The sequence below is a fragment of the Phocoena sinus genome, chromosome 5 (assembly GCF_008692025.1).
Source record: "Phocoena sinus isolate mPhoSin1 chromosome 5, mPhoSin1.pri, whole genome shotgun sequence".
NCBI lineage: Eukaryota > Metazoa > Chordata > Mammalia > Artiodactyla > Phocoenidae > Phocoena > Phocoena sinus.
In genome coordinates this window covers 76,085,256-76,111,792 of record NC_045767.1, presented here as the reverse complement: position 1 = coordinate 76,111,792, position 26,537 = coordinate 76,085,256, and the positions used below count along the sequence as shown (strand labels likewise).

At 35.9% G+C, this 26,537-nt stretch overlaps 1 protein-coding gene across 18 annotated transcripts in view; it reads left to right on the top strand.

Moving 5' to 3' along the window:
- Nucleotides 1-26,537, top strand: part of CLOCK (clock circadian regulator) — a 135,758-nt gene that overhangs the window by 41,087 nt on the left and 68,134 nt on the right. For 11 of the 18 annotated variants that reach the window (XR_004350041.1, XR_004350040.1, XM_032632902.1 and 8 more), the window contains 2 exons: nucleotides 5,230-5,330; nucleotides 25,594-25,685. The gene's annotated coding sequence lies outside the window, so the exon portion shown is untranslated. Of the gene's footprint in view, nucleotides 1-5,188; nucleotides 5,331-25,593; nucleotides 25,686-26,537 lie in introns of all 18 variants that reach the window. The other 7 variants (XM_032632896.1, XM_032632894.1, XM_032632893.1 and 4 more) reach the window with 3 other exon arrangements.

The following is a 26,537-nucleotide window of genomic DNA, read 5'->3' as shown; positions in this document are numbered from 1 at the left end:
CCAGGTTTTAGTGTTACCATAATAACTTAAGCAGACTATCCTCTAAATCATGAAGGATTAAAAGGAGCAGGTATCAAGCACACTAAAATAGTAGCTCATAATGCTTTGCTTAGCGATGCCCTCACAGGAAACAGCAGTGATAAAAACTAAGCCATAAATGAAAGTTCAACTAAGTTATGTTATTTAGGGTTGGTAAATTTCGTGCCAGCCACTGTGGTCATACGATTAACCCAAATTAATAGAAAATCGGTGTAAAATGTGTTAAAGAATAATAAAAAATAAAGTTAAGTTCTAGCTAAGCCTTAGAAAGCTATAGCTATTTAAAAATGAACTGCAAAAGTGACTTTAACAGTTACTGATCACATGACAGCTAAGACCCCAAATGGGACTAGATAGCCCACTATGCTTAGCCCTACATGCAAATAATTATCATAACAAAATTATTTGCCGGAGTACTACTAGCAATAGCTTAAAACTCAAGGGACTTGATGGTGCTTCATTCCCCTCTAGAGGAGTGTGTTCTCTCTATAATTGATAAACCTCACCAACATTTGCTAATTCAGTCTGTATACTGCCATCTTCAGCAAACCCTGAAAAGGAATAACAGTAAGCATAATTATTATACATAAAAACATTAGGTCAAGGTGTAACTTATGGGATGGGAAAAAATGGGCTACATTTTCTAGTTCAAGAGCATATTTCTTATTATACAAAAGTTTTGATGAAGCTAAAAACCAAAGGAGAGTTTAGTAGTAAATTAAGAACAGAGTGCTTAGTTGAGTCAGGCCGTGAAGCATGCACACTCTGCCCATCACCCTTCTCAAGTATTAATAACTCTTATAACTTCTTAGCAAGTACCAAACATATGAGAGGAGATAAAGTCGTAACAAGGGAAGCATACTGGCAAGTGTGCTTGGATAAATCAAAGTATAGCTTAAACAAAAGCACCTAGTTTACACTCAGGAGATTTCAAAGTGTATGGATACTTTGAACTAAATCTAGCCCAAGCCTCCCACAAATTCAACTATTATAAGCAGATTGAATAAATCATTTACCCAATATTTAAAGTATAGGAGATAGAAATTAAAAGCTTTTTGGCACTATAGAGAAAGTATCGTAAGGGCATGAGGCAAGAAGCATTACAAGTAATAAAAAGTAAAGCTTCCCCCTTTTACCTTTTGTATAATGATTTAACTGAAATTTTTAACAAAGAGAACTTAAATTAAATACCCCAAAGCCAGACGAGCTACTTATGTACAGTTTATTAGAACAAACTCATCTGTGTGGCAAACTTGTGAGAAGATGTATAAGTAGAGGTATAACAAGCCTGTTGACAGCTGGTTGTCCAGGAAAAGGATCTTAGTTCAACTTTAAAAACTATTCAAAAAATCATAAATTTTAATGTATTTTTAAATACTAATCTAAAAAGTTGCAGCTTTTTAGAAACAGGATACAACCTTATCTAGAGAGTTAAAAGCAGCCATCAGTTAAGGAAGCGTTCAAGTTCAACAACACATTTACCTTAATACCACCAATAAGTAAATCAACTCCTAGTTTAATACTGGACTAATCAATTAATAGAAGCAATAATGTTAATATGAGTAACAAGAAATATTTGTCCTTGCATAAGCTTATATAAGTAATAGATATCACTGGTAGTTAACAACAAATAAACCTAAGTCAGTGTTAGATTATTTATTAAAATTACTGTTAACCTGACACAGGTATGCACCTAAGGAAAGATTAAAAAGAGTAAAAGGAAATCGGCAAATACAAATCTTGCCTGTTTACAAAAAACATCACCTCTAGCGTAACTACTATTACAGGCACTGCTTGCCCAGTGACATCTGTCACATGGCCATGGTATCCTGACCATGCAAAGGTAGTATAATCATTTGTTCTCTGAATAAGGACTTGTATGAATGGCCACATGAGGGTTTTACTGTCTTTTACTTTTAATCAGTGAAATTGACAAAATAAGATAAGAAGACCCTATGGAGCTTTAATAACCGCCCGCCCCCCCAAAAAAAGGAACTAAACCATCAAGGGATAACAAAACTTTTATATGGGTTAACAGTTTTGATTGGGGTGACCTCGGAGAACAAAAAAGCCTCTGAATGATTAAAACTTAGACCGACTAGTCAAAATATCTTCACTTATTGATCCAAAAAATTGATCAACGGAGCAAGTTATGCTAGGGATAATAGCACAATCCTATTCTGGAGTTCATGTCGACAGTAGGGTTTAGGACCTCGATGTTGGATCAGGACATCCCAATGGTGTAACCGCTATTAAAGTTAAGTTTGTTCAACAATTAAAGTCCTATGTGATATGAGTTCACACCAGAGTAACCCAGGTCAGTTTCTATCTATTACATATTTATCCCAGTACGAAAAGACAAGAGAAATAAGGTCTACTTTACAAAAGCGCCTTAAAACTAATTAATGATATAATCTTAATTCATTAAAACACCCTGCCTGAGAACAGGGTTTGTTAGGGTGGCAGAGCCCAGTAATTATGTAAAACTTAAACATTTATTAGCTGTTAACTCCTCTCCCTAACAAAATGTTTATAATTAACATTCTAACACTTATTGTCCCAATTCTTCTAGCTGTGGCATTCCTCACACTAATGAACGAAAAGTATTAGGTTATATACAACTTCAAAAAGGACCAAACTTCGTTGGACCATATGGCCTGTTACAGCCTATCGCCGACGAAGTTAAATTACTTACTAAAGAACCACTGCGACCAGCCACATCTTCTGTTTCCACATTTATTATCACATCCATTCTAAAAGTATCTAATAGTATATACCTTTTGTACAGTTTCTGGTTTTTTCTGTGTATGGAGATTACCTGTTATTTTTTAAGTGAAAGTACTAGTACATTACTTGGAAACTAGTCGGTGACTGACTCAGTGGAACAAAGCTAGTACGTACATTGGGGATGACGGTACATGTCCCTTTTGGAGTCAATGGGTAGATTGGAGGATACTCTTAAGGAGCTCTTCTGCAGTCTGACAGAGGCAAGTTAAGTTCTCTGTTAGGAGATTAAAGATCACGATTTCAGGATCTACCTTTTTTGTTCCTCTAGAACATTTCATAGTTTTGTCTTTGGACACATTTTTCACGCTGCATCATAGTTGCTTCCTTTTCAAAATAGGAAAACATAATACTTTTCCTATCTGAAAGCAGGAATCTTAGGTTTACTAAATTATAAGTTTCTTAAGGGTAGGTACCATGACAGTTTTTTTTTGTTTTTTTTTGTTTTTTTTTGCCGTATGTGGGTCTCTCACTGCTGTGGCCTCTCCCATTGTGGAGCACAGGCGCCGGACGCGCAGGCTCATCGGCCATGGCTCACGGGCCCAGCCGCTCCGCGGCATGTGGGATCTTCCCAGACAGGGGCATGAACCCGTGTCCCCTGCATCGGCAGGTGGACTCTCAACCACTGCGCCACCAGGGAAGCCCTAAGTTGATTATATATTGTAATTTTTTGACATCTTGAGGGACAGGATTTCGAAACCACTAATCCACGAATTACCAATATCAAAGAAACCTAGAAACCTCCTCATTATAAAGCTTTAAAATGTATATATACTAAAGCCAGTCTTGGATCAGAAGATTTTTGTATTCTCATCTTAGTCTTCTGAAACTTTTCCTAACTCTTCCATTGAATCTCTTTTTTTAATGAAACTTCCCTATATAGTTTGCTTAAGAACCCAAGTTTTAAAATCTTATCTTGCAGAGTACCTTGTAAGCATAAGACAGTTTAAAAGGTATTTAGCTGAAGGAAAACTTTCAGATTAAAGGTGTCTAGGGAGATAAAATAGCTAATCCAATACATGACTCAGAACTGGATCCTGTACTAGAGGAGCCCTAAAGGACTTTATTTGCTCTCTTAAAAAAATAAACATTAATATTGTATAATTGTTAAATTTCCTGAAGTTAGTAACTATCCTGTGGTTATTTAAGAGAATGTCTTTGTTCCCAGGCTGTACACATTTAAGTAATTGGGGGTAAAAGGACATGATATATGCAACTTACTCTCAAATGGTTCAGAAAATGTGTTTATCGGTATGTAAAGAAAATGATGCACGTGTTAACAGTTGGCAAACTGGATAAATTATATGTAGAAGTTCTAATCCTAATATCATAGTTAAATATCTATTAGTAGAACTTAAAAAAAACCTTAGGTATAGTTAATTAAATTTTCATCTATCCTATACTTTTCTTTAATGTTCACTTTGGCTTGTTTCATTAAAAATCTATTAAGTTTTCCCTTAGCTCCATAAATATGCTTTGTTTGTTTTTAAAAGAGATCTGTTTTTATTGTCTTAAATATTTTGAAGGAAATTCAAGAGTAAGGATCTATTATAGGGTTTTTCAAACTGGTATAAAGAATTGCAGACTTTTTTTGAACATTTACTTTGTGGTACACATTATTTTCTAAGCGCTTTACATTTAATAATTCATTATATTTCACAACAACCTTATGCTTACTTACACCATGCCTTGATTTGCTTTTTTTTTTTTTTTTTTTTTGCGGTACCTGGGCCTCTCACTGTTGTGGCCTCTCCCATTGCGGAGCACAGGCTCCGGACGCGCAGGCTCAGCGGCCATGGCTCACGGGCCCAGCCACTCTGCGGCATGTGGGATCTTCCCGGACTGGGGCACGAACCCGTGTCCCCTGCATCGGCAGGCAGACTCTCAACCGCTGCGCCACCAGGGAAGCCCTGATTTGCTTTTTTCAAGTTTAGCTAAAACTGAGCTTAGATGCTAAGCCTCAGAAGCTTTGAATTTTCTTCTTTTTTTCCAAATACAAACTGTGGGAACTGGTGACCTGGAACTTAATATAGAAAATTGATTATATTTACATTAAGAAAAAAATATCATCTTAGAATTATCTAGTTTGTGAACATGAGATAGGTCTAACTTCAAGGTAAACTTTTGCCGTCATAATGTGGGAAGGATCCACATATCAAAACTGTCAGTAATAATCCAGGAAAAAGTAAATAATGACTTTAGTACCCAAGTAAGAGGCAGATTGATATAGAAACCTAGTTCTACTAGACTTCAATTTCACCAAGTAAAATAACCAAAAAATTAAAAATAAAATATCAAGAGACTGATATAGTATTGCTAACTTTTAAAATGTTTTATATTGAATTAAAACATGCATATTATACAGTGCATAAATACTGAGTGTCATTTTGATGAAATTTTATGAAGTCAACACTCGTTTAACCAATACCAAGATCAAGATATAGAACATTTTCATCAATCCAGGAGCCTCCTTCATGCCCCCTGACAGTCATCACGCACTCCCAAAGGTAACTATTATTCTTGCTTGATTCACTATTCATTAGTATTGTCTATTTTTGAACTTCTTTTGGCTTTTTATGGTCAACATCTTGTTGATGTGAGTCATTCATATTGATTCATATAGCAGTAGCTCATCCTTTTTCATTGCTTTGTAATACTTCATTATATGTATATACCAAAATTATTCATCCATTGTACTGTTGATGAGCATTTGGTTTACTATCAGTTTTTGGCTGTTATGAACAATTCTGCTGTGAACATTCTTGAACATTTCTTTTGGCACATATGTATGCATTTCTGTTGGCTAAATATCCAGTGGTGAAAATGCTGGGTCAGGGTATTTGGCTGTTTAGCTTTTGTAAATGCTCCTAATGGTTGAATCAGTTTACACTTCCACCAACAGTGTACATGAATTCTTGTTGCTCTTCATCCTCAATAACACTTGAAATTATTAGTGTTTCAAATTAATAACTCTTCTGCAGTGTATGTAGTGAAATTTTATTGTAGTTTTGTTATTCCCTGATAACTTAAAAGGTTAGCACATGTTTACATGCTTACTGACCCTTTGGATATCCTTTTTTGAGAAATGCCTGTTCATGTTATTTGTCCATTTTTCTATTGTGTTGTCTGTGTTACGGATTTGCAGAAGTTCTTTATTTCTAGGATAAGTTTTTGTTGGATTAAGTATTGAAGTTATCTCTTCTACTTCTTCACTCTTTCAGTAGTGTGTCTTAATTAAGATAATTTCTTAATTTTAATGAAGTCTATTTTATCAGTGTTCTTTTATGGTTAGTTTTGTGTGTTTTAAGGATTCTTTGTCTATCTCAAAGCCAAGAAGATACTATACTATGTTTTCCTCTATAAACTTGAGTGTTTTAACTTTCACATTTAGGTTTCTGTATGATGTGTGGTAGGATTCATGGTTTATTTTATATTCCATTTGGAAATCCATTTGGTCCAGCATTATTTATTGAAAAGACTGTCCTTTCCTACTGTAATGCAGTAGTAGTGCCTTTGTTGTAATTCAGGTGACTTTATTTGTGGGTCTGTTTTTGGACTCTGTTTCTGTTCCATTGGTCTGTTGTTGTACCAGTGCCATACACTTTTAGTTATTATAGCTTTAAGTTCTCCAACTTTTGTACTTCAAAATTGCCTTGGTTCTTCTTGGTCCTTATGAATTTCAATAAAGATTTTACACTCAGCCTGTCAGTTTCCTAAATGAGTAAATAAATAACAAATCCCTGCTTAACATTAAGCAAGTTAAATATTATTTATTATTTCATATTATTATTGTCTAGTTTAATGTTGAATCTGTAGATCAATTTGGATATATTAAATATCTTTCCATATTGAGACTTTCAATATGTTAACCACAGTATATCTCCATATATTTAGGTCTTTTAAAATTTCTCTCAGAAATATTTTGTGTATAGAGGCCTTAGACATCTTTTATTAACTTAAAAGGTAATGATATTGTGGTGTGTGTTTTTTTTCTAAGTCCTTATAATTTGTACATTCGTACTAGAGTATTTACAGATGACATTGATATAGTTTTGGGGATTTGCTTCAAATAATACAAAGGAGGATGGGAAGGAACGGGGAAGGGGAAGAATAGATGAAACAAGATTGACCATGATTTGATAATTGTTGAAAATGGGTGATGAATATATGGGTTAATAATTATTCTTTTTTACTTTTGTGTATGTTTGAAATTTTCCATAAAAATAGGTTCAAAAATATGTATAACAACTGAAGATTGAAACACAAATATATAAGAATTCAGAAGTTTATAATAATACTTAAAAAAAAACCCTCATTTTATTACTCTGAAAATCACTGGTAAATGAAAGAATCAACCATTTTTTCTTCATTTCCTGTACAAATTTTATTCCAGGATAACCAAGTAGTTAAGAGGGAAAGTTTACTGTTATAGAAAAATCATAGACAATAACAAATGCTGGGAGAATGGTAGGATTAGAAATTCACCACAGTGCAATTTCTAATAGAATTATGATCTAGATAATGATCAGTCAATGACTACTAAAGACTTTAGGTGAAAGTCTGTTGAGAAATGGATATAATACAATGCATAGGCCAAAATGGAGTATGCCTCTCTCTGACTGATTAGAACTAAATACTCTCAATAGAATACTAAAAGCAGCTATCTAAAGACTTTGAAAGTTAATAATAGGCAAATCGAGGGCTTCCCTGGTGGCGCAGTGGTTGAGTCCGCCTGCTGATGCAGGGGACACGGGTTCGTGCCCCGGTTCTGGAAGATCCCACATGCCGCGGAGCGGCTGAGCCCGTGAGCCATGGCCGCTGAGCCTGCGCGTCCGGCGCCTGTGCTCTGCAATGGGAGAGGCCGCAAGAGTGAGAGGCCCGCGTACCGCAAAAAAAAAAAAAAAATAGGCAAATCGAGAAAGGAAGTCATAACTTGAAGACTAGCCTGTATAATGGTGAATATACCTTTTCTTTCTTTTCATGACCCAGCTTTGACCAAATGGTGGGCTGAATTAGGGAACTGCACAGTGGATGCAGCAATTTAGAGAAACCCCTATTTCTAGCCAGACAACAAGGAAAAGGAGTACCCCTTTTTTCCCTCCCAAGCCTGCCCTGAGACCATCTCTGCCTATAAAGTTACATTGCCAGGTAGCACAAGCACTTTAAAACTCTGAGAGAAAACGATTTCTCTGGTCAGAATATTTGGGAAAAAGGCCCCTGGAAACTGGAACATGCTGGGGAAATCTCACAGAGAAGAGAGCTGATGTGAGAGGAGACCCACAAAGGTCCCACCTTACTTATGAGCTACACATGCATGTACAGACCCAAAGGAACACAGCAAAGACAGAGAACTGACCTACAGTATAAACCACTGTTCAAATCCCAGACTTGCCTCTGAGCAGTGCATGCAGAGGATAAAGCCAAAAAACATAGCAAAGACTTTGAAAACTGAGCTGACAGTGGTACTGCCATGCTAGAATGCAATATATAACTTGTAGTAAACTTAAGCAAAAAAAATACCAAATTCTCCAGAAGATGTTTAAAAAATCTAGTTTCATAACCAAATATTCAGAATGCCTAGGATATAATCCAAAATTACTTGACATACAAAGAAACAGGAAAATCTGACTTTTTTAAGAGAAAAGACAATAAATAGATGCCAACCCTGAGATAATTCAGATGGTGGAATTATCAGAAAAAGACTTTAAAGGCGCTCTTATATTATATCCATGGCCCATGAGACAAAAGTGAACATTTTTGAAGTGAATAGAAAGATAGTTCTCCTCTGAAATAAAAACCATATAAAAGGATCAAGTGATAACATCAGAACTGAAAAGTACGATATATGCAATACAAATTTACTGCATGGGCTCAATAGCAGACTTGAAGATACATCAATAGAAATCTCAAATTGTATCTTCTGTATCAAGGGTATGTCTCTGTTATGTAGTACTTGTTAAGGTCAGGTTGTACCCTGTGAAGCCTGGTCATAGGCCTTCTGGCTGTGAATGAGCATGCCATATACATATCCTTTTTTATTCTTAATTACTCTTACTTGCATGCTGCAAATAAAATGTGTCTGTATCAAGGGAGTTCTATCTCCCTTGATACTCCACAGATTCAGATAGGATCTTGGCCTGTGATTTTCTCAGACCTTGTCATTTCAGGTAAGGATCAAGCAGTGAATCAGTGTGTTAAAAAAAAATAATAGTCAACTAAGGAACTTAATATGCTCATGTATTCTTGTTCATTGGAAAACTTTGAAAGTACATAGGTATAGAAAAGTGGGAATGGACAGTTATATATAAATCATATATTGCAAAATCTTACAATTTAAACAGAGTGAATTTTATCTTAAATATAAATGTAGTTATAATAATTTTAGTGAAGAAAATATAGTTCTTGGTGGTAGTTGTCTGAATAATCTGTGGTTCAGAATGCATCTAAACGTATTTGAACTAGTTTTCAGATGGTTGTGAACTTGCTTGACCTACTTGGCTGCACAAAAGCAACCTGGCAGTTTACTCAAGTTTTAATAGGTCAGAACAACTGTCTTTTTTATAAAGTGATTACACTGCAAGAAGAGGAATATTCGTGGCCTTGAAAATTGACATTTTTTGGTTGTAATTTATATGGATCTGGTGGCCTCATCGATGAGGTGTATGTCAAAACATTGTCATTATATTTATATGTATTAATTGTAAGTTATTAAATATTTCATGAGCTGACCCTAAACCTATTTTGTAATACTACTTAATCAAATTTCTTAACAGGTCCCTGTAGATTTATAGCACTAATAAAATTCTGTACTTCTTTTGGGTTGATATAATTCACTCGCTTTTTCTGGAGATCCATCTCAGAAATTTACATACACTTGCCTTTTAAAAACAAAACATTCCAGATCAGGAAACTTGCTCAAGCCTCTTAGATAGCCTCATCCACCAGAGGAGAGACAGCAGGAGCAAGAAGAACTACAATCCTGCAGCCTGTGGAACAAAAAGCACATTCACAGAAAGATAGACAAGATGAAAAGGCAGATGGCTATGTACCAGATGAAGGAACAAGATAAAACCCCAGAAAAACAAACCAAATGAAGTGGAGGTAGGCAACCTTCCAGAAAAAGAACTCAGAATAATGATAGTGAAGATGATCCAGGACCTCGGAAAAAGGATGGAGGCAAAGATCGAGAAGATGCAAGAAATGTTTAACGAAGACCTAGAAGAATGAAAGAACAAACAAACTGAGATGAACAATACAGTAACTGAAATGAAAACTACACTAGAAGGAATCAATAGCAGAATAACTGAGGTAGAAGAACGGATAAGTGACCTGGAAGACAGAATATTGGAATTCACTGCTGTGGAACAGAATAAAGAAAAGAAGAATGAAAACAAATGAAGACAGCCTAAGAGACCTCTGGGACAACATTAAAAGCAACGACATTCACATTATAGGGGTCCCAGAAGGAGAAGAGAGAGAGAAAGGACCCGAGAAAATATTTGAAGAGATTATAGTCGAAACTTCCCTAACATGGGAAAGGAAATAGCCACCCAAGTCCAGGAAGTGCAGAGAGTCCCATACAGGATAAACCCAAGGAGAAACACACTGAGACACATACTAATGAAATTGGCAAAAATTAAAGGCAAAGAAAAATTATTGAAAGCAGCAAGGGAAAAACAACAAATAACATACAAGGGAACTCCCATAGATTAACAGCTGATCTCTCAGCAGAAACTCTACAAGCCAGAAGGGAGTGGCATGACATATTTAAAGTGATGAAAGGGAAGAACTTACAACCAAGATTACCCGGCAAGGATCTCATTCAGATTTGATGGAGAAATCAAAAGCTTTACAGACAAGCAAAAGCTAAGAGAATTCAGCACCACCAAACCAGCTCTACAACAAATGCTGAGGAACTTCTCTAAGTAGGAAACACAAGAGAAGAAAAGGACCTACAAAAACAAACCCAAAACAATTAAGAAAATGGTCATAGGAACATGCATATCGATAATTACCTTAAACGTGAATGGATTCAGTGCTCCAACCAAAAGACACAGGCTTGCTGAATGGATACAAAAACAAGACCCATATATATGCTGTCTGCAAGAGACCCACTACAGAACTAGGGACACATACAGACTGAAAGTCAGGGGATGGAGAAAGATATTCCATTCAAATGGAAACCAAAAGAAAGCTGGAGTAGCAATACTCATATCAGATAAAATAGACTTTAAAGTAAAGGATGTTACAAGAGACAAGGAAGGACACTACATAATGATCAAGGGATCAGTCCAAGAAGAAGATATAACAATGATAAATATATATGCACCCAACATAGGAGCACCTCAATACATAAGGCAACTGCTAACAGCTATAAAAGAGGAAATCGACAGTAACACAATAATAGTGGGGGACTTTAAAACCTCACTTACACCAATGGACAGATCATCCAAACAAAAAAGTAATAAGGAAACACAAGCTTTAAATAACACAATAGACCAGATAGACTTAATTGATGTTTATAGGACATGCCACCCAAAAACAGCATATTACGCTTTCTTCTCAAATGCACACAGAACATTCTCCAGGATAGATCACATCTTGGGTCACAAATCCAGCCTCAGTAAATTTAAGAAAATTGAAATTGTATCAAGCATCTTTTCTAACTACAACACTATGAGATTAGAAATCAATTACAGGGAAGAAAACGTAAAAAACACAGACACATGGAGGCTAAACAGTACGTTACTAAATAACCAAGAGATCACTGAAGAAATCAGAGGAAATCAAAAAATACCTAGAGACAAATGACAATGAAAACACAACGATCCAAAACCTATAGGATGCAGCAAAAGCAGTTCTAAAAGGAAAGTTTATAGCTATACAAACCTACCTCAAGAAACAAGAAAAATCTCAAATAAACAATCTGACTTTACACCTAAAGGAATTAGAGAAAGAAGGGGAAAAAAAACCCCAAAGTTAGCAGAAGGAAAGAAATCATAAAGATCAGAGCAGAAATAAATGAAATAGAAACAAAGAAAGCAATAGCAAAGATCAACAAAACTAAAAGCTGTTTCTTTGAGAAGATAAACACAAGTGATAAACCATTAGCCAGACTCATCAAGAAAAAGAGGGAGAGGGCTGAAATTAATAAAATTAGACATGAAAAAGGAGAAGTTACAACAGACACCGCAGAAATACAAAGCATCCGAAGAGACTATTACAAGCAATTCTATGCCAATAAAATGGACAACCTGGAAGAAATGGACAAATTCTTAGAAAGGTATAACCTTCCAAGACTGAACCAGGAAGAAATAGAAAATATGAACAGACCAGTCACAAGTAATGAAATTGAAACTGTGATTAAAAATCTTCCAGCAAACAAAAGTCCAGGACCAGATGGCTTCACAGGTGAATTCTATCAAACATTTAGAGAAGAGCTAACACCCATCCTTCTCAAACTCTTCCAAAAAATTGCAGAGGAAGGAACACTCCCGAACTCATTCAATGCGGCCACCATCACCCTGTTACCAAAACCAGACAAAGATACAAAAAAAAAAAAGAAAATTACAGACCAATATCATTGATGAATACAGATGCAAAAATCCTCAAAAAATACTAGCAGACAGAATCCAACAACACATTAAAAGGATCATACACCATGATCAAGTGGGATTTATTCCAGGGATGCAAGGATTCTTCAATATATGCAAATCAATCAATGTGATACACCATATTAACAAATTGAAGAATAAAAACCATATGATCATCTCAATAGATGCAGAAAAAGCTTTTGACAAAACTCAAAAACCCATTTATGCTAAAAGCTCTCTAGAAAGTGGGCATAGAGGGAACCTACCTCAACATAATAAAGGCCATATACGACTAACCCATAGCAAATGTCATTCTCAATGGTGAAAAACTGAAAGCATTTCCTCTAAGATCAGGAACAAGACCAGGATGTCCACTCTTACCACTATCATTCAACATAGTTTTGGGAGTCCTAGCCATGCCAATCAGAGAAGAAAAAGAAATAAAAAGAATACAAATTGGAAAAGAAGTAACACTGTCACTGTTTGCAGATGACATGATACTATACATAGAGAATCCTAAAGATGCTACCCGAAGACTACTAGAGCTAATCAATAAATTTGGTAAAGTAGCAGGATACAAAATTAATGCACAGAAATCTCTTGCATTCCTATACACTAATGATGAAAAATCTGAAAGAGAAGTTAAGGAAACACTTCCATTTACCATTGCAACAAAAAGAATAAAATACCTAGGAGTAAACCTACCTAGGGAGCCAAAGACCTGTATGCAGAAAACTGTAAGACACTGATGAAAGAAATTAAAGATGATACAAACAGATGGAGAGATATATCATGTTTTTGGATTGGAAGAATCAACATTGTGAAAATGACTATACTACCCAAAGCAATCTACACATTCATTGCAATCCCTATCAAATTACCAATGACTTTTTTTACATTTTTACAGAACTAGAACAAACAATCTTAAAATTTGTATGGAGACACAAAAGACCCCGAATAGCCAAAGCAGTCTTGAGGGAAAAAAATGGAGCTGGAGGAATCAGAGTCCCTGACTTCAGACTATACTACAAAGCTACAGTAATCAAGACAATATCTTACTGGCACAAAAACAGAAACATAGATCAGTGGAACAGGATAGAAAGCCCAGAGATAAACCCACTCACCTATGGTCAACTAATCTCTGACAAAGGAAGCAAGAATATACAATTGAGAAAAGACAGCCTCTTCAATAAGTGGTGCTGGGAAAACTGGACAGCTACATGTAAAAGAATGAAATTAGAACACTCCCTAACACCATATACAAAAATAAACTCAAAATGGATTAAAGACCTAAATGTAAGACCGGACACTATAAAACTCTTAATGAAAAACATAGGAAGAACACTCTTTGACATAAATCACAGCAAGATCTTTTTTGATCCACCTCCTAGAGTAATGGAAATAAAAACAAAAATAAACAAAAACAAAAATAAACAAATGGGACCTAATGGAAGTTAAAAGCTTTTGCAAAGTAAAGGAAACTACAAACAAGAGGAAAAGACAACCCTCAGAATGGAAGAAGATATTTGCAAATGAATGAACAGACAACGAATTAATCTCCAAAATATATAAACAGCTCATGCAGCTCAATATTAAAGAAACAATCAACCCAATCCAAAAGTGAGCAGAAGACCTAAGTAGACATTTCTCCAAAGAAGACATACAGATGGCCAACAAACACATGAAAAGCTGCTCAACATCACTAATTATTAGAGAATTGCATCAAATGTACCATGAGGTATCACCGCACACCAGTTCGAATGGGCATCATCAGAAAATCTACAAACAACAAATGCTGGAGAGGGTGTGGAGAAAAGGGAACCCTCTTGCACTGTTGGTGGGAATGTAAATTGTTACAGCCACTATGGAGGTTCCTTAGAAAAACTAAAAATAGAGTTACCATATGACCCAGCAATCCCACTACTGGGCATGTACCCAGAGAAAACCATAATTCAAAAAGACACATGCACCCCAGTGTTCTTTGCAGCAGTATTTACAATAGCCAAGTCATGGAAGCAACCTAAGTGTCCATCGATAGACGAATGGATGAAGAAGATGTGGTACATACGTACAATGGGATATTACTCAGCCATAAAAAGGAACGAAATTGGGTCATTTTAGAGATGTGGATGAATCTAAAGACTGTCATACAGAGTAGAGTAAGTTAGAAAGAGAAAAACAAATATCGTATATTAACGCATATATGTGGATCCTAGAAAAATGGTACAGATGAACCAGTTTGCAGGGCAGAAATTGAAACACAGCTGTAGAGAACAAATGTATGGACACCAGGGGAGCGAAAGCATTGGGAGGGTGGAGTGGTGGTGTGATGAATTGGGAGATTGGGATTGACATATATACTCTAATATGTATAAAATGGATAACCAATAAGAACCTGCTGTATAAAAAAATAAATAAAATTAAAAGAAAAACAAGAAATAACAAGAAAGTAATAATACCAGAGCAGAAAACAATTTCTTCTCTGAAAACCAGAAGGGGAGCTTCTGTCTTCTCAATCCTGAAAAAGAAAATTAAAAAAATAAAGCATTCCACAAAGGCTGGGATTGATCAGTCTTGTTTTGACATTTGTTTGATACTTATAAATTATGCCATTTTTGTATATGGTGTAGCCCATTAAATAATTGTCCAAAAGGAAAGTATGCTCACATATTCATTTGGACGTTAAAACTTTTGCCATTTGGAATAGTATCCATATAGCTTGTTGCTTATAGCAATCAAGTTTGACCTTCAGTTGCAGTTGAACTCATGCAACTGGAATTCTCATCTACATTATTTTTCAATTCCCTTGAAGAAACATGAAAGGAAAAGATAGTTCAGATAGTTATGAACTTCTGAATGGTGATATAGTCTTTTATGTGTTGATAGATCAAATTATTTAACGTTTATCCCCAAAAGATAACTTTGTGTTCACCAAAGAGATTTCTTGGGTCATGGGATGTGGTAGGCAGAATAATGGCCTTTCAAAGATGTCCATATCCTAAGTTGCTGGAAACTGTGACTGTGTTAGGTTAAATGACCTTATAATGGGAAGATTGTCTTGGATTATCTGGGTGGGCCCAGTGTAATCAGAAGGGTCTTAATTAATAAGGGAAGAGGGAAGCAAAAGAGATGGCAGCCTGAGGAGGACTTGGTCTGCTGATGGATTTGAAGATTGAGGAGGAGATCCATGAGCCAAGGAATGCAGGAAGCCTCTAGAAGCTTGTAAAGGCAGGGAAACATTTTTCTGTTTAAGTTTCCAGAAAGAAATGCAGCCCTGCTGGCACCTTGAGTTTAGCCCAGTAAGACCTGTGTTGGACTCTGACCTACAGAACCGGGAGATAATAAATTTGTGTTGTTTTCTTCCATTAAGGTTGTAGTAATTTGTTACAGCAGTCACAGGAAACTAATACATAGTACCTCTGTTTAGTTTTCCACTAACATGCGTTTTACATGTTGATTAATTGAATCCTAATGTGAATGACAATGTGATTTCCTGCAAAGATCAATTTTAGTTTAGTATATTAAGAAGTCATTTGTGTTGATAATATGCTGGACACTGATGGGCAGACCTTTGTGTACCCGGGGATCTTTAGTTTCTCCTTCACAGGAATGGTGACATGTTTAGTGTGGCCAGAGAATAAGGAGTATGTATACAGTGAAGGTGGAGTGGGAGATGAGGCTGGAGAGAGAGAATAAAGCTAGAAAGGAAAATTGGTGTCTTATAATGTGGCAGAGCAAGTGATCTTCAGAAGCCGTGGTTTCCTTCCACCTGTTCTTTAATATTTGTATTATTTGTGCCTCTATTATTAATTGCTGTAAATAAGTTGGGATTATAAGATGTTTTTATTATCAGCTTGACTTTAGCTGTATTAGAGTTGTAAGCAGGTTGCATTTTGCCACAGAATGGCTCATGGAATGGCTTATCTATATGTTAAATATACAAAGGAATCAATGGCAAAAAGGAAGCCTAGAGTTTAGACAAACATGACAAAGAATTGTTTCTGATAAGGAATAATGAACAAGCTGACCAACAGAGACTGTTACTATCTCAACCTGACCAACAGAGACTGTTACTATCTCTGATGTCCCCTGACCATCTCAGATAAACTTGCCTTGCTCCTTCGTACCTTTTATGGGATGAGAAACTGTAAGTGCTCAGCAACGATTAGGAGGCTAGGACAGGTTAAAAAAAAAAAAAAAGACATAGACATAAATAAATAAATTAGAGCTATATGGCCAGTTAGAAAAAAATGCTTGTGGTTTTTTTTTTTTTTTTTTTGATGGGTTTGAATCAAGCAGATCACATGCTATCCTAGCCCTTGTGTGAGATTCAGAGGGATAAAGTGCTTGAAATTGAAAATATGGAGGGGGGCGTGTTATTATTGCTAATGGTGAATTATAGAGTAACTCCAGGGGAATGAGTGGGAGGTAAGTGCAGGATTGTTGGAGGAGAGGAGATCAGGGAATTGACTGGCCAAAATGTTGGGAGGATCATTTATGTAGATATCAAAATCAAAAACAACTACAAAAGAGGTATTGGAGGAGATATAGTCTGGGGGCATGAGATTCAAAGCTGGGGGGTTTAGGGAGGGAGAGAATGAATAATTCAGAAATGACAATGAGGCCCTCACACCAGGGCCTTGACATATGAGACATGGGAGAGAAGAACAGCTATCACTTGAAAGGCCTGGAGATAGAGCAGAACTCCTGGAGGAGAGCAAGAGATCTGTTGGTGCAGGAAACATGAAACGAGTGTACAACAGCAATATTGAGGAAGTAGGATATTTTGCTAATGGTATACTGTGAGTTCCAGAGGACACAATGAAAGGATTTTGGAAATTGGGAAAGAAAGGGGAAAGGGGTCAATGTGGGGATATACGGAGTATATAGGGACGAGAGTCTAGGTGATGGGGGGTGACCTTAGAGTCTTGGGCCGCTCTTGGTGACTGAAATAAAAGGAAAGTAGGGCATAATGGGATTAGACTTGGTGGTTTCCTAGTTAGATTATTGTAAATATGGAGGGAGAGAGGGTTTGGGAAAGGCAGATTTATCAAGAGCAGCCAGAGATTTTAGACCTGTATTAAATTTCTGTTGTCATAGAACAAGAAACTTAGAAACTACCACAGACTTAATGGCTTAAAACAGTACAAATTTATTATCTTACTGTTCTGCAGCTTAGAAGTTCCACAAGGGTCTCATTGGGCTAAAAGCAAGGCGTCAGTAGGGCTGCATTCCTTTCTGGAAGCTTCAGAGGAGAATGTTTCCTTGTGTTTTCAAGCGTCTAGAAGCTGCCCCTATTCCTTGGCTTGTGGCTCTTCTTTCACCATCAAAACCAGCAACACTGCATCCTTCTGACTTTTCTGTCTCACAGCTCTCTGACCACAGCCAGGAAAGGTCTTCTGCTTTTAAAGGCTCATGTGATTACATTGGACCACCCAGATAATCCAGCATAAACTACTCATCTCAGAATCTTTAACCTTGATCGCATCTGCATAGTCCCTTTTTGAAACATAGTCACAGGTTTCAGGGAGTAGGGCGTGGCCCATTTAGTGGGGCCATTATTCTGCCTACCACAGGGTCCCGTCTTTCTTCCTGTGGACACTAGTGTGAGGCCTGGTGCAGGGTGGTATAGGTTCAGGGTTACGGTACATGGTTCAGTGTGTAGTTCACATTGAGACTCAGGCTTGGGCTCTTCCTGCAGCTTCAGATCTTTTATGGGGCTCATTTGAGGCTGGGGACAGTCTCAGGCCTCAGTCTCATCTCAAAAAAGGGTTAAGGTGCTCATGTATTCTGTGGACCAGATCAGTCCATCACATGAAGAGGGAGCTCAGACATTATTTGAAGAAATACATTGGTTGAATAATTGCAGTAGTCTTGTGTGCCACTAAGAGAGCTGTATTAATTTTTCAGTTTTTGTTTACTTAATGAGGCTTCAAAAATACCTCACGTCTAGACATCTGGCAGTCTAGAATTTTGGTAGCATTTGATGTTTGTATTGAGCAAGCATCTTCTTTGGTTCTAAGAGGTCTGATTCATGAGACTTTGGTGTGAGGTGTGTTTCTTGTTCTTACTGTCAATTTTAAATTTAAGTTGGTCTTAGAAACTGCTGTAGAGTCAAGAATGTTTTTCATCTTGCTAATATTTTATATAGAGGTGGACTAATGTTCCCATTCAGTATTGAATAAATTGAGAACTGTTAAATTTCATCTTTACTCATATATTAAATAATTAATTTTAGAAGTATTTCAGTCTTTTTATACAAGTTAAAATTGTTCTCTTAGAAATACTTACCTTTTTAGCTATAATACAAAGAGTAATCTGCAGAAGCAAGTTTGAATTTTTCATAAATGGTGATAAATATAGTTAAGGACTGTTGGGTTTTGTATTATGCCAGTCAATTAAATTTCAGCACTACTTTTAATTAATGTTAATAGATCCATCCGTCCCAGAAAGATCTGTGATATCAGATTGAACTAACCTAAATTCCAAAGTAGGTCAGTGGGTCAATAGGTTATTAGGTTAGAAAAGGGTTTATTGTGGTTTCCATTTTTTAAGCCCAGGTTCTTGAGTTAAACCTTTTTAATGAATAATTTAAAAATTATCAATAATTAGATGAAATTTAAAGTTTTTTCTTTAAGTTACATGAACAGTACATAGGAAAATAGTCTCTGTTACTCATGTTTTTTAATATAATGTGTTACTTTGTTACTCATGTTTTGTTCTCTGGAATGGATAACATGCATCTTATGTTCTTATGGTAGCCAGGGCTCTAGTATTGGACAATTAAAAGAAAACATTCAAAAGCAGAAGTTAAGTTTTTCTGATTATAAAATAATACATGTTCTTGGAAAATTTTAGAAAGTGCTAAAGAAAAACTAAAACTGGAAAAAATCCATAAGCAAATTACTCAGGAATAACAACAGTTGGTACTTAAACATATTTGGATTTATGTTTGATACATTTTAATGCCACTGTTAACTGCTGTTGGATGTTTAAATCTTCCAAGCTTTACTATTTTAAATAATAGTGCAATGAATATAAAACTTTGGCTACATCTCTGATTATTTCCTTTGTTTTTCAAAATGAAATTACTAGGTCAAAGGACGTAAGTGCTTGAATTATTGACACTTCTCATCAAACTTTTTTTAAGAAAGGGAGTCCTAATTTACTCTCTTAAAGCATTGTTCAGTGTCTATTTCATATCTCCATCACCAAACTTATCAAACTGTTATTAAATGTAATAGACACTTTAGAGTCACTTTCTTCTCCACAGTGCAGTGTTGGCATTGTCAACTTCTTAAAGCACTCTTTTCCTTTAATTTTAGTGACAAATAATCCTTCCTGGCTTTCTTCTATATCTTTGGTCCTTTTCCAGCTAGTTGATACTATTATTAACACTAATCATACTTAAAATTTATTGAGCATTTGCTGTTTTCTATATACTGTCCAAACGTGTAACATAGTTAATCCTCAAAAGAACTGTATGTGGTAGGTACTACTGTTATCTCCATTTTAGAAATGAAAAAAATGATGCACAGAGATTTAGTGACTAGTCTCAGACTCACAGCTAATAAAGGGGCTGATCCATAATTCACACCCAGGAAATGTTTCTAGAGCCATTTCTTTACATTGTTGCTCTGCCGCCTCCCCGTTTTACTAGCTACTCTTCTGCCTGTCTGTAAAATATTAATTTTTCATCAGGTTTCAGTCTTAGCCATTTTTCCCCTAATTTTATATGTTTTTCCTAGAGAAGCCCATCTAATCATTATCTTCAATTTACCTATTTACGTCGATGGCTCCCACTTTACATCTTTACCCAGTTCTTTCCTGAATGCCAAACCCACATTTCCAACTGCCTACTGGACATTTTTCCTCTTGTATGTCCCATAGATATCTTAAACATAACATGTCTAAAACTGAATCCGTCATTAAAAGTGTTTGTGAGGTATTTGTTACGTAGTGATTAAGAGCATAGCTCAGGCTAAACTGTCAGGGTTCCTATCTTAGCTTTACTGCTGATCTTGGCCAGCTTACCTGTTCTCTTTGTGTTTCAGTTTCCTCATCTGTAAAATGGAGATAATAATAGAGCCTACCTCATATGATTGTTGAGTCTTAAATGAGAGAAAACTTTAAAGAATGCCCAATACGTAGTAAATGTTCAATAAATGTTAGCCACTGCTTTCAACATCTTTCCCTCACACTACCCTCCAACTTACTCCTTCTGTGTTACCTATCAATCCATAGATGTGTCTAAGCCAAAATTTGAGTGATATTCTTGTCTGCTTCCTGCCCCCAGCTTCTGTTAATCAGTCACCAGATTCTGTCTAGTCATCTCAGGATCTATTAAAATTCCTATATTTCTTTTTATAATCTCTGCTTCTGTATTATTCTACCTGAACTGTTATAATGCTCTGCTTCTACTAGTCTCTCTAATTCTAGTCGAGCCTACTTCCATTCCATTCTCTGTGTTGTAGCCAGCATGATGGTTCAAAAGAACAAATGTCTATTAACGTCACTTTCCTGCTTAAAACCTTTCAGTGTCTTTGTTGAGGGGGCGGAGGTGTTGGGAGTTACCTTCATGTGACCTTTCACGATCTACTCACCTCACCATTATCATCTCTTATGACAGCCTCTGTTACCCCCTGTCCTTGGTTTTTGCCCTAATCATACGAAACTACTTGTAGTATTCTAAAATCACAGTTCCTTCTCATGTCTCCAGACCTTTGCATATACTGTTCTTTTGGCATAGATCAAATTTCTCTATCTCTTTGCCTGGTGAACTGTTATTTTATTCTTCAGATCTCAGCTTACGTATCAGTTCTCCAGGAGGCTTCTTTAACTTCTTTGTCACTCCCAGTGTGTTCAGAGAGCACTTTGTGGGTTCTCTGGGAAGTGCCTCTGATGTAGTGGCTGTGTCTATTTCACCGTTTCCAAACTACAGTCAGCGTCGTATCGGACACTTGCTTGTATTGGTACTCAGTAAATATTTGCTGAATGATAAATATATGAAGTAGAATTTTTAAGGAATCACTAATATTTAACTATAATATGTTTTTACTTAAGTATCTTTGATTCCTAGCCAGGAATAATTTTTACATTTATTAGCCATTTGTTTTCTTCGTGGCTCCTCGTTTAGTTATACTCTTTGTTGTTTGTTTGTTTGTTTTTAGCTGGGTTTTAACCTTTTTTCAGATAACTTTTAGAGACCCTTATATGGTAAAAATATTAACCTTTGGAAGTGCTGCAAATATTTAAGCCTTTTATTTTGGCTTTAAAGGGGGAGTTTCCATTTGTGTTTATTTGGTTAATAATTGGTATCCCTATATATTATATCCTTTAGTCTTCACAACAGTTGCCTTAGGTAAGAAATCTGAGGCTTAGGATAACTAAGTAAATTGTCCAAAGATTTTCATCCATGCTTTTCTGACTGCAAACTCATGGTCTTAACTTCTATACTTACTCCTCCAGCATGCTGGATTTGTTAGGTGCTTTAATTGCGACGAGTAACTCGATCCCAGAGTACTTAAAACCAAGTAGGGCAGTAGGATATGCTTCTGAATTTTGCTTCATGCACATTTTAGGAATTAAGTTCTATTGCTGTGGTGTTTTTGACTCAGACCTCTTACTTTTATTTGAGTCCGTAATCTCCAGGGGGTTTTTTCTTGTTGCCATCAAAAAAAATCCCTTTTTGTACTCAAAAATACCCCCTCTTTTTTTTTGCTATCAAAAATATCCCTCCTTCTTGCTGTCATATTATATATACAGCAGATTCTTGGTGTTTTAAAAAAATTCTAGAATGGACATTGGATGAGTCAAGCAAAGTATGAGGGTAAAGTTTTGCATTAACTTTGGTGTGGCAAGGTTGGGTTGGTCTTGGTTAATTCAGTTATTCACAATGATTATTGAGTTTTTAGTATTTGTCAAATATTCTGACAGGTCCTAATAATAGATGAATAAGTGAAGCTTCACTCCTGCTTCGAAGGAGCTCATGATTTAGAAGAATGTTAAGAATGAGAATGTTATAGTGATATCTCAGTTCTACAATGAGAAATAGTAAGAATACAGCAATTCCTGATTTTCCTTGTTAGTGAAAACATTTCTATCTGAAACTGACAAGTTCCTGAAGTTCTTTCCACACCAGAAATTTTACTTTTTGATTAAATTTATTCCTAAGTGTTTTATCCTTTTGATGCTGTTATAGATGACATTGTTTTCTTAATTTCCTCTTCAGATTGTTTGTTGTTCGTGTATACAGAAATGCAACTGATTTTTGTATATTTATTTTGTGTCCTGCTATTTTTTTTTTTTTTTTTTGCGGTACGCAGGCCTCTCACTGTTGTGGCCTCTCCCGTTGCGGAGCACAGGCTCCGGACACGCAGGCTCAGCGGCCATGGCTCACGGGCCCAGCCGCTCCACGGCATGTGGGATCTTCCCGGACCGGGGCACGAACCCGTGTCCCCTGCATCGGCAGGCGGACTCTCAACCACTGCGCCACCAGGGAAGCCCCCTGTGTCCTACTATTTGATATTTATTAGCTCTAACAGTTTTTTTTTGCTAGACTCTTTAGGGCTTTTTACATATAAGATCATGTCATCTGCGAAGAGAGATAATTTTACTTCAAACTTTCCAATTTTGATTTCTTTCACTTCTTGCTTAATTGTTCTAGATAGTACTGTGTTGAATACAAGTAGCTAGAGTGGCCATCCCTGCCTTGTTCCTCTAATCTTAGAGGAAAAGCTTTCAGTTTTTCACTGAGCATGATGTTAGCTGTGGAGCTTTTCATATATGGCTTTCATTATCTTGAGAAAATTGCTATCTATCCCTTGTTTATTTAGTGTTTTTACCATGAAATGGTATTGAATTATGTCAGATGCTTTTTCTGCATTAATTGATACGATCGTGTGATTTTAATACTTTGTTCCTTAATGTGGTATATCACATTAACTGATTTTTGTATGTAGAACCGTCCTTGTACCCCAAGGATAAATCCCACTTGGTCATGGTGTATGATCCTTTTAATATGCTATTAAATTTGGTTTGTTAATATTTTGTTGAGAATTTTTGCATCTATATTTATCAGGGATATTGTAGTTTTTCCTTGTGGAGTCTGTCTGGCTTTGGTGTCAGGGTAATGTTGGCTTCACAAAATAAGCTTGGAGGTGTTCCTTTCCCTTCAATTTTTTGGAGAGGTTTGAGCAGGACTGGTGCTAATTAATTCTTCTTTACATGTTTGGTATAATTCTTCAGTGAATGTTTGGTCCTGGCTTTTCTTTGTTGGGAGGTTTTTGATTACTGATTCAATTTTCAATTTTCTATTTCTTCATGATTCAGTCTCGATAGGTTCTATGTTTCTAGGAATTTACCTGTTTCCTCTGGATTATCCAGTTTATTGGCACTTAATTGTTCATGATAGTTTATTATGATCCTTTGTATTACTTGGTATCAGTTGTAATGTTTCCTCTTTTTGTTGTTCTTTGCTAAAAACACTTTTTTCCTGTTGTCTTATTTATGCTCTATTTTGTTTCTGCTTTAATCTTTATTATTTCCTTCCTTCTGCTAACTTTGGGCTTTTTCTAGTTCCTTGAGGTATAAAGTTAGGTTCTTTATATTTGACATCTTTCTTCTTTTTTAATGTATTTACCACTATAAACTTCCCTCTTAATGATGCTTTTGCTGCATCCCATAAGTTTTGATGTTTTGTGCTTTTGTCTCAAAGTATTTTCTACTTTCCATTTTGATTTCTTCTTTGACCCATTGATTGATTGTTCAAGAATGTGTTTAATTTCTACATGTTTTGAATTTTCCAGTTTACCTTGTACTACTGATTTCTAGTTTTATTCCATTGTGGTCAGAAAAGATACTTGATAAAGCATTTCAATCTTCTTAAATTTGTTAAGACTTGTTTTGCTACCTGATGTGATCCATCCTGGTGAATGTCCCCTGTGCATTTAAGGAAAATGTGTATTCTGCTCCTGTTGGGTGGAATATTCTGTTAAGTCCATTGGTCTTTAGTGTTGTTCAAGCCATCCGTTTTCTTATTGACCTTCTCTGTCTAGGGTTCTGTCCATTATTGAAACTGGGGTATTGAAATTTCCTACTATTACTGTGTTGTTGTCTGTTCCTCAGTTCAGTTCTGTCAATCTTTGCTACAAATATTTGGGTGCTTTGATGTTGGGTGTATATATATCTATAATCGTTATATCTTCCTGATAAATTTGGCCATTTTATTATATAATGTCCTTTTTGTCTCTTGTGACAGTTTTTTACTTAAAGTCTATTTTGTCTGATGTAAGTATGGCCATTTGTGCTTTCTTGGTTACCATTTGCATGGAATATCTTTTTCCAGTCTTTTAGTCTCTGTGTGTCCTTAAATCTAAAGTGAGTCTTGTAGATAGCATGTAGTTGGATCTTGTTTTTTTTATCTGTTTACCTACTTTGTCTTTTGACTGGCAACTTTATTTCATTTGCATTTAAAGTAGTTACTGACAGGGAAGGACTTATTGTTATTTTGTTCATTGTTTTTGTCTGTCTTGTAGCTTTTTGTCACTTTTTTCCTGTCTTCCTTTGTGTTTCATTGTTTTCTTTTAGTGACATGCTTTGATTCTTTTCTCATTTCCTTTTGTGTATCCTGTATAGATGTTTTCTTTGTGCTTACCATGGGTCTACATAAAACATCTTATAGATTTAACAATCTATTTTAAACTGATAACAATTTAACTTCAAAAACTCTACTCTTTTACTTCTCTCCCCCACCACACTTTATCTTTGTCACAAATTGCATCTTTTTATATTCATTATATATGAGTATTCATTAACACATATGTGTGTATTCATTAACATATTTTTATAGCTATACTTATTTTTATACTTTTGTCTTTTAACTTCTATAGTAGAATTAAAAGTAATTGTTGTAGTTTTTTTATTTTTAAGTTATTTTCTTTTAGAGACAATTTATAGAGTTTAGCATTTGTTATATATTGGTTTGGCCAAAAAGTTCATTTGGTTTTTTCCATAAGATATTACAGGAAAACCCAAACAAACATTTTGGCAAACCCAATATATTTTTGTGACAAAGTTATAAATTTTGTTATGTTTCAAAATTATTTTGAAACCTTCTTCATGATAAATGTCCATATAAGTTGAGTAAATCTAACACATTTTTTTCTGGTTTAAACAGAATTCTGAGACTGATGGTCAGCCATACAGAAGAATACATTGAACTTACAGTTTTCTGAAGAATCAGTTCAAAAGATCCCCAAAATACAAAAGGTAATGAAAGGGTTGTATCTTGCAATGTACTTTGAAATGACACTTGCCCAGGGAAATGGGAATTACAACCAACCTAAGAGAAAAGATTTGAAGATACTGACATTAAGAATTTCCTCAATGAGGACTTCCCCGGTGGCACAGTGGTTAAGAATCCTCCAGCCAAGGCAGGGGACACGGGTTTGAGCCCTGCTCCGGGAAGATCCCACATGCCGCGGAGCAACTAAGCCCGTGTGCCACAACTACTGAGCCTGTGCTCTAGACCCCGAGAGCCACAACTACTGAAGCCTGTGCGCCTAGAGCCCATGCTCCACAACAAGAGAAGCCACACTGCAACAAAGAGTAGCCCCCACTTACCGCAACTAGAGAAAACCCGCGCACAGCAACGAAGACCCAACAGAGCCAAAAACAAATAAATAAATTTATAAAAAAAAAAGAATTTCCTCAGTGAAATGTCCCAACCTGATATCCTTAAAATAAAGTTCACAGATCCCATCCTTAAATATGAGCTGTAGCCAAAGATCACTGGACATTTTAGGAAAGCCTCTTTTGTGAGAGTCAAAGACCAAACCAAAATAGAAAATACCAAGTTAGGGGAAATGGAGACCAGATAGGCAGGTAAAAATGGAAAGAAACACAAAACTGTCATTTAATAGTTTGAGAAATAAGAGGAGATGCTAAATCCATGAACATGAGAGAGAAAAAAAATAAGAAATGAAATCAGAAATGGAAAACTCAATGGAAGGGCTAAAAAATGATACTGATGTTGAAAGTAAAGCAAAGAGAAAATGGGAGAGAAAAGATAAGAAAATTGGGGAAACTGTCCAGGATCTCCAATGTTAAAAAAAATCGGAG